Raw genomic sequence first — 7,683 nt, 5'->3', positions numbered from 1 at the left:
ACCCCAAAAAATCAAATACCTGGGAATACACCTCGCCAAGGAGGTAAAGGACTTATAAGCCAAGAACTATATAACATCAATCAAGGAAATTAAAGAAGACACAAAGAAATGGAAAGATATACTCTATTTTAAATTAATCCCCAGGCATTCTTTTGTTTACAAATAACTTCACCTATACAACTATTCAGATATTTGTTCAACTATTCAGACAATTATTTGGTTTCACATTCAGTACACAATTTTAATTTTATATAACTACACTTTAAATATCTGAGGGACAGAGTTATTCTGTAATTTACCCACAGAAAACTAAGATAGAGTTCAGGAATCAAACCCAGGCTATCTGGTGCCGTAATCCATATTCTTAACCACTAAGTCATACTATACGTGGCATAAAGAAGAAAAAGTAATATGAGAGGATAATCTTCAAGATTCTCTAATACCACATGCAAAAATAAGTGCAAAGTGGATTAAAGACCTAAATGTTAAGACCAGATAGTATAAAACACCTAGAGGAAAAAACAGGCAGAACACTCTTTGACATAAATCACAGCCACCTTTTTAGATCTGTCTCCTAGAGTAATGGAAATAAAAATAAACAAATAGGACCTAATTAAACCTAAAAACTTTTGCACAGCAAAGAAAACCATAAACAAAACGAAAAGACAACCAACAGAATGCAAGAAAATATTTGTAAATTATGTGACTAAGTGAGGTTAATCTCCAAAACATACAGACAGCTCATAGAGCTCAATATCAGAAAAAGAAACAATCAAAAAATGGGCAAAAGTTCTAAATAGACATCTCTCCAAAAAAAAGACATACAGATGGCCAAAAGGCACATGAAAAGATGATCAGCTTTGGTAATTGTTAAAGAAATGCAAATCAAAACTACTCTTAGGTACTACCTTACACCAGCCAAAATGGCCATTATCAGGAAGTCTGCAAATAATAAATGCCAGAGGGGTGAGGATAAAAGGAACCCTCTTATACTGTTGTTGGGAATGTATATAGGTACAACCACTATGAAAAACAGTATGCAGGTTCCTCAAATGATTAAAAATAGAACTACCATTAGATCCAGCAATCCCACTCCTAGGCGTATATCCAGGCAAAACCAAAATTTGAAAAAATACAAGCACCCCAATGTTCACTGCAGCACTATTTACAATAGCCAAGACATGAAAGCAGCTTAAATGTCCAGTGACGGAGCAATGGATAAAGAAGATGTGGTATACATACACAATGGGATATTACTCTGCCATAAAAAATAATGAAATAATGCCATTTGCCTCAACATGGATAGACCTGGAGATTATCATACTAAGTGAAGTTAGTCATACAGTGAAGGAACACAAAGTATGATATCACTTGTATGTGGAATGTTGAAAAAGAATAAAAACGAACTTATTTGCAGAAGAGAAACAGACACATAGACTTTGAAAATAAACTTATGGTTACCAAAGAGGATAGGTGGGATGGGAGGAGGGATGGACTGGGGGTTTGGATTTGGCATATACACACTGTGGTATATGGAATGACTGGCCAATGGGGACCTACTGTACAGCACAGGGAACTCCACTAAATATTCTTTGATAAGCTATATGAATATGTGTACAAGTAGAAATGAAACACTTTGTTGTACAGCAGAAATTTTCATAACATTGTAGCTCAACTACAATTCAATAAACTCTAAAAAATAAAAAATAGGAGTCCCTATAGTGACTCAATGGTACTGAATCTGACTAGCCTCCATGAAGATGCAGGTTCAATCCTTGGCCTCACTTGCTGTGAACTTTGGTATAGGTCACAGATGCAGCTTGGATCCCTTGTTGCTGTGGCTATGGTGTAGGCCAGCAGCTCCAGCTCCAATTTGACCCCTAGCCTGTGAACCTCCATGTGCTGCAGGTGCAGCCCTAAAAAGACAAAAAAAATAAAATAAAATAGAATAAAATAAAATAAATTAAAATAAAAATCTTCAAATAATAAATGAAATCAGGGAAAGATAAACATGTACTTAAAGTATATAGAATTATGCATAGGAGATTTGTCTAGTCACTTGATATCTTTATTTATTCATAAATACATATTTATATATATTTAAAACATTTAATCATTTGCTTATATTAGTAGGGATTCACAGATACTTATTTCTTACTTTGACATATAACCAAGTACTACTTTATTAATTTTCTTGCTCATATCATTTCAGATTTGCCCATTGTGAGATGGTTCTTTTAGTTTCTGTATCCCTTTGTTGTACACCTATCATTCTCTATATGGGATAGTTTTTTTTTTTGTTTGTGTAGCATCCTTTTTATTCTGTTTCATTTTGGGAGGTTCTTTTCCCTTTTTTTTCCTTTTTTTGTTGTTTTAGTTTTTGTTTCTGTTTTGTTTTTGTAGGGCCCCACCTGTCACATATGGAAGTTCCCAGGCTTGGATTTGAATCAGAGATGTAGGTGCCACCCTATATGCTACAGCCACAGCAGTGCCAGGTCCAAGACACATCTATGGACTATGAGACAGCTCATGGCAATAACAGATCCTTGAGCCACTGAGTGAGACCAGGGATAGAACATGAATCCTCATGGATACTAATTGGGTTCTTAACCCTCTGAGCCACAAGGGAAACTCCTGGTTTTCTGTTTCATGCTTTTTGTTTGTTTGCTTTTTTAACTTCCTGGTATTACAAGATGCTCCAGGTTTATCTTAACATTTTTCATGTAATTGTCTCAAAATCAGTAATTCCTCTAAAAATCTCTAGTTCCTCCTATTGGGTCATAGCATTAGAAACCATGATTAGGGCAATATATATGTTGACTCTTTCTGCAATGTCATTGCTTCTAAGCCTCACAAGTGGCACAGTAACTCATAGTTTCTGTAGTAGGACTTGCAATTAGGTAGTGTGACACCTCCAATTTCTTCTTCAGTGTTGGGTTGGAAATTTCTATCCTTTGCCTTTCCATACAAACTTTACAGTCAGCTCTGTAATTCTGAATAATGCTGCTCTAAAGATTCATTTAAGTTTGTGTACGGACATATGTTTTCATTTCTCTTTTGTATACACCTTGGAGTCAAAGTGCTGGGTCATCTATATTTACCCTTTTGAGGAACTGCCATACTGTTTTCTGAAGGAGCTCTACAATTTCAGATTCAAAACATCAAGGCATGAGGGTGAAAATTTTGCCACATTTGCAGTTGCACTTGTTCATGGGTGTCTTTCTTATTACAGCTTTACATTTCAGGTAAAGTGATATTTCACTGTGGTTCAGATAGATTCCCATCATGGGAATATGTTGAGCATATTGTCATGTACTACTGGTAACTTCTTTGGAGAAATGACTATTTAGAATCCTTTGCCATTTTTATAATGGTGTAATTTGTGATTTTATTGTTAATTGGTAACAGTTCTTTGTATTTTATATATACAAATTCACTTTCAAATTTATGATGTCCATATATTTTTCTCTCATTTTACTGGTTCTCTTTCACTTTTTTGATGGTGTCCTCCAAGGAAAAAAAGCTCAATTTTGATGAAATCTAATTTGTTAAATATATTGCTATGCTTTTGGCGTCATGTTTAAGGAACTGTTAATACAATGTCACAAGCATTTATATCTAGGCTTTTCCTTATAGTTTTACGCTTTTAGCTTTTACCCTTTTGGTATTGATCCAATTCCATAAATTTTTATTTAGGTTTGAAAACAGAGCCAACTTTATTCTTTTACATATGGTTACCTCACTGCCCTAGCACCATGTGTTGGAGAGAGATTTTTTTCTGTACTTAAAATCTTAGCTTCCTTGTCAAAAAATCAACAGACCATAGTTGGAAGGTTCATTTTAGGACTCATACTTATTTTATGAAGTTGATCCTTATGCCAGTACAAATCTCTTCTAGTTACTGTAGTTTTTTAATAGGTTTTGAAAACAGAAAATGTGAGTTCCTCTCTTTTACTTTTTTATTTATCTGTTTTTTCCTTTTAGGGCTGTACCCACAACACATGGAAGTTCCCAGATTAGGGGTCAAATTGGAGCTGCAGGTGCTGGTCTGCACAACAGCCACACCAATGCCAGATCCAAGCTGTGTCTGTGACATACAGCATAGCTCTCGAATATGCCAGATCATTAACCCACTGAGTAAGGCCAGGTATCAAACCCATGTCCTCATGGATCTAGTCAATTTCATTACCACTATGCTACAACAAGATTCCTTTTTTTTCTCCTTTATTCTTCTTATTCAAGATTGTTATGGCTATTTTGAGCCCATATGAATTTTAAGATCAGGTTTTCAGTTTCTGTGAAAAAAAGCTGAGATTTTAATAGGTATTACCCTTGAATTTGTAGATCAATGTGGGGTATTCTGCCATTTTAACAGTATGAAGTCTTTGATCCACAGACCTAAGATTTGCTACCATTTATTGACACCATCTTTACAAATTAATTTCTTTCAACAATGTATTATAATTTCAGTATAATTTTTATGCTTCTTTGGTTAGATTTGTTCCTAAATATTTTCTTCTTTTCAATGCTACTGTAAATGGGATTGAAATTTCAAAATTTCTTTTTGGGGCTTGCCTTTGTAAAGGTATAAAACACAATAAATATGAATGTATCAATCTTGTTTTCCTATAAGCTTTCCAGCTTCCTAGTTCTACAGTTTTTTAGTTGCCTCCTTAGGATTTTCAATAAACAAGATTATGTCATCTGAAAAAAGAGGTAAATTTTCACTTCTTCCTTTCAAATTGGATGGCTTTTATGCCATATTTTGCCTAGTTGCCCTGTCTTCAGTATAATACTGAGCTGAAGTGGCAGGAACAGATTTCCTCATCTTGTTCCTCATCTTAGGAGAAAGATTTTTCTTTTACTATTGAGTATTATGTTAGCTGTGAGTTTTGTCATGGTGAGGAAGTTCCCTTCTATTTCTATCTTCTACAGTGCTTGTTTTTTTTTTAATCAAAAAAGGGTGTTGACTTTTGTTGAATACTTTTTCTATCTCTTTTGCAATGGTGCCCTATTTTTTGTCCTTTTTGTCTACTGATTGGTGCCCTATTTTTTCTCCTTTGTGTCTACTGATGTGGTGTGCTATACTAATAGCTTTTTGAAAGTAAATTCAAATTTTATTCCTAGAATATATCTCACCTGGTTATAAAATATATCTGTTTTCATGTTTCTGACTTTGGTTTACTAGTATTTTATTAAGCATTTTATAAAAGTATTTGGAACACAGATTGATCAATATTTTTCTTATGATATATGTCCAGTTTGGGTATCAGAATAAATTTGGCCTCAATGAATTAAGAGGGGGAATGTTTCTTCTGCTTAGTATTTCAAGATTTTTTAAAGTATTGATGCTAACAAGTCTTAAATGTTTATAAAATTCAACAGCAAAGCCCTTTAGACTTGGGCATTTATATTTGGGTATTTTTATAAAATATGAATTCAATATCTTGGTATGAGAATATTACAATTTTATTTTTCTTCTTGAATCAGTTTTGGTAATTCCTGTCTTTCAAGGAATCTGTACATTTTATCACAGTTTTCTACTTCGTTGTATAGAATTATCCATAGTATTTCCTATAAACCATTTCCTTTCTATAAACTTGACATAATAAATGACCTCTCTTTCATTTCTGAATTTAGTAATTTAAGTTCTGTCCTTCATCAGTTAGCTAAATAAGGGCTTGCCAATTTTGTTAATCTTTTCAAAGAACCAACTTGGATACATCATTATTCCCTATGGCTTTTCTATTCTCTGTTCCATTAACTTATTCTATAGTATCTCTTAATTCTTCCTCATTTTTGCTTTGGACTTAGTTTACTCTTATATTCCTGTAATGGGAAGAGTGCATAATTTATTTCAAACCTTGTACTCTCTTCATAACAGAGATGATTACACTATAAATTTCCTTCTAAGCTTTGCTTTAGTTCCATTCAATAAATTTAGGTTTATTTCCATTATCTCAGAGTATTTTCTATATTTCCTATGATTTCTTCTATAAACCATTGATTATTTAGGAGTACACTCTGTAATCTCCACATATTTATGAGCTTCTCTAATTTTTGAACAGTTTCTATTACAAATGAATGTTGGAATTTTTGAAATGCTATGATTTTCTATGATCATTTGATATAATCAAAGGTGGCTTCTTTATCCTATATTCATGAAGTGTATTTTTGCCTCTCTGTAGTCAATTCAAATAGAGTAAGTAGAAAGTAGAGTTTCAGTTAGGTATATATATCAAACATACACCTCAAGAATTTCCAATTCTTTTAATTCTCATATTTTCTTTGCTGAAAAAAATATTCTAAGAATCATCTAGAATAATGAATTCTCTCTGAACTTTTAAAAATATTGTAGAATGAGTGAAACCCAAGCAAAATCATAGGTGGTCAAAATATACAAGGAGATTTAAGAAACTAAATAAATGGATAGGAATAGGAGTTTCCGTCATGGCACAGTGGTTAGTGAATCCAACTAGAAACCATGAGGTTGCAGGTTTGATCCCTGGCCTTGCTCAGTGGGTTAAGGATCCAGCATTGCCATAAGCTCTGTGTAGGTGTCAGACATGGCTCAGATCCCGCATTGCTGTGGCTCTGGCGTAGGCTGGCAGCTACAGCTCCAATTAGACCCCTAGCCTGGGAATCTCCATATGCTGTGGGAGTGGCCCTAGAAAAGGCAAAAATAAAAAAAAGGCAAAAAAATAAAAAAGGAATAAACCCAAACTGCTTAAAATTTCAGAATGTAATAAATATTAAGTTTCAAATCAATATGCATATGATGATGTTTGGACTAGTATCCTATTATTGAGAAAAAATGATCCTAATTTACATGTTATCTAAAAATATAGTTAATATGACCTAAAAATGTAATAATCAATATTAAATATAAATTGTAGAATAAGTACTCTTGAGAAAAGAAAAATTTATTATCAAAGCACCAAATCTGGATATTATAAACATAATAACTGATGTATATGATTCTCCTGACCATCACCCATTTGACCTCAACTCATTTCCAAACTTCCTCGCTTCTGTCATGTTTTACAATTAGTGAAAAATGTAAACTCTGTTTACCAGAATCCTTTCAAATGACTTCTGGCAATGTTTGCACAATGTGAGGCATTGATAATTAACTTGAGAATGAGTGGTAAAAAGCACACTATTTCTCCCCTCTTTCTCTGTTATATGCAATATCTCCAGTATAGGCTGCATCTCCCAGCTTCTGCAGGAAAACTATTCATGTAGTTGCTCAAGTGGTTCTGTGAACACCACATGTTTGTAGAAGCTTCCTACCCTTAGTAATCTCTTGGTTGCCAGACTATTCCCTATTTGACTTTTTTAATAATGATTTTTACTTTTTTCAATTATAGCTGGTTTACAGTATACTGTCAATATTTGACTATACAGCATGGTGACCCAGTTACAGATACATGTACGCATTCTTTATTCTCACATTATCATGCTCCATCATAAGTGACCATACATAGTTCCCAGTGCTACACAGCAGGATCACATTGCTAATCCATTCCAAAAACAATAGTCTACACCTATTAACCCCAAGCACCCCACCCATACCACTCTCTCTCACTCCCCCTTGGCAACCACAAAACTTTTCTCCAAATCCATCAATTTCTTTTCTGTGGAAAGGTTCATTTGTGCCATATATTAGATTCCAGATATAAG

This window comes from Phacochoerus africanus, unplaced genomic scaffold (assembly GCF_016906955.1).
Source record: "Phacochoerus africanus isolate WHEZ1 unplaced genomic scaffold, ROS_Pafr_v1 Scaffold_32, whole genome shotgun sequence".
Lineage (NCBI taxonomy): Eukaryota > Metazoa > Chordata > Mammalia > Artiodactyla > Suidae > Phacochoerus > Phacochoerus africanus.
Note: the sequence above shows the minus strand (reverse complement) of the source record.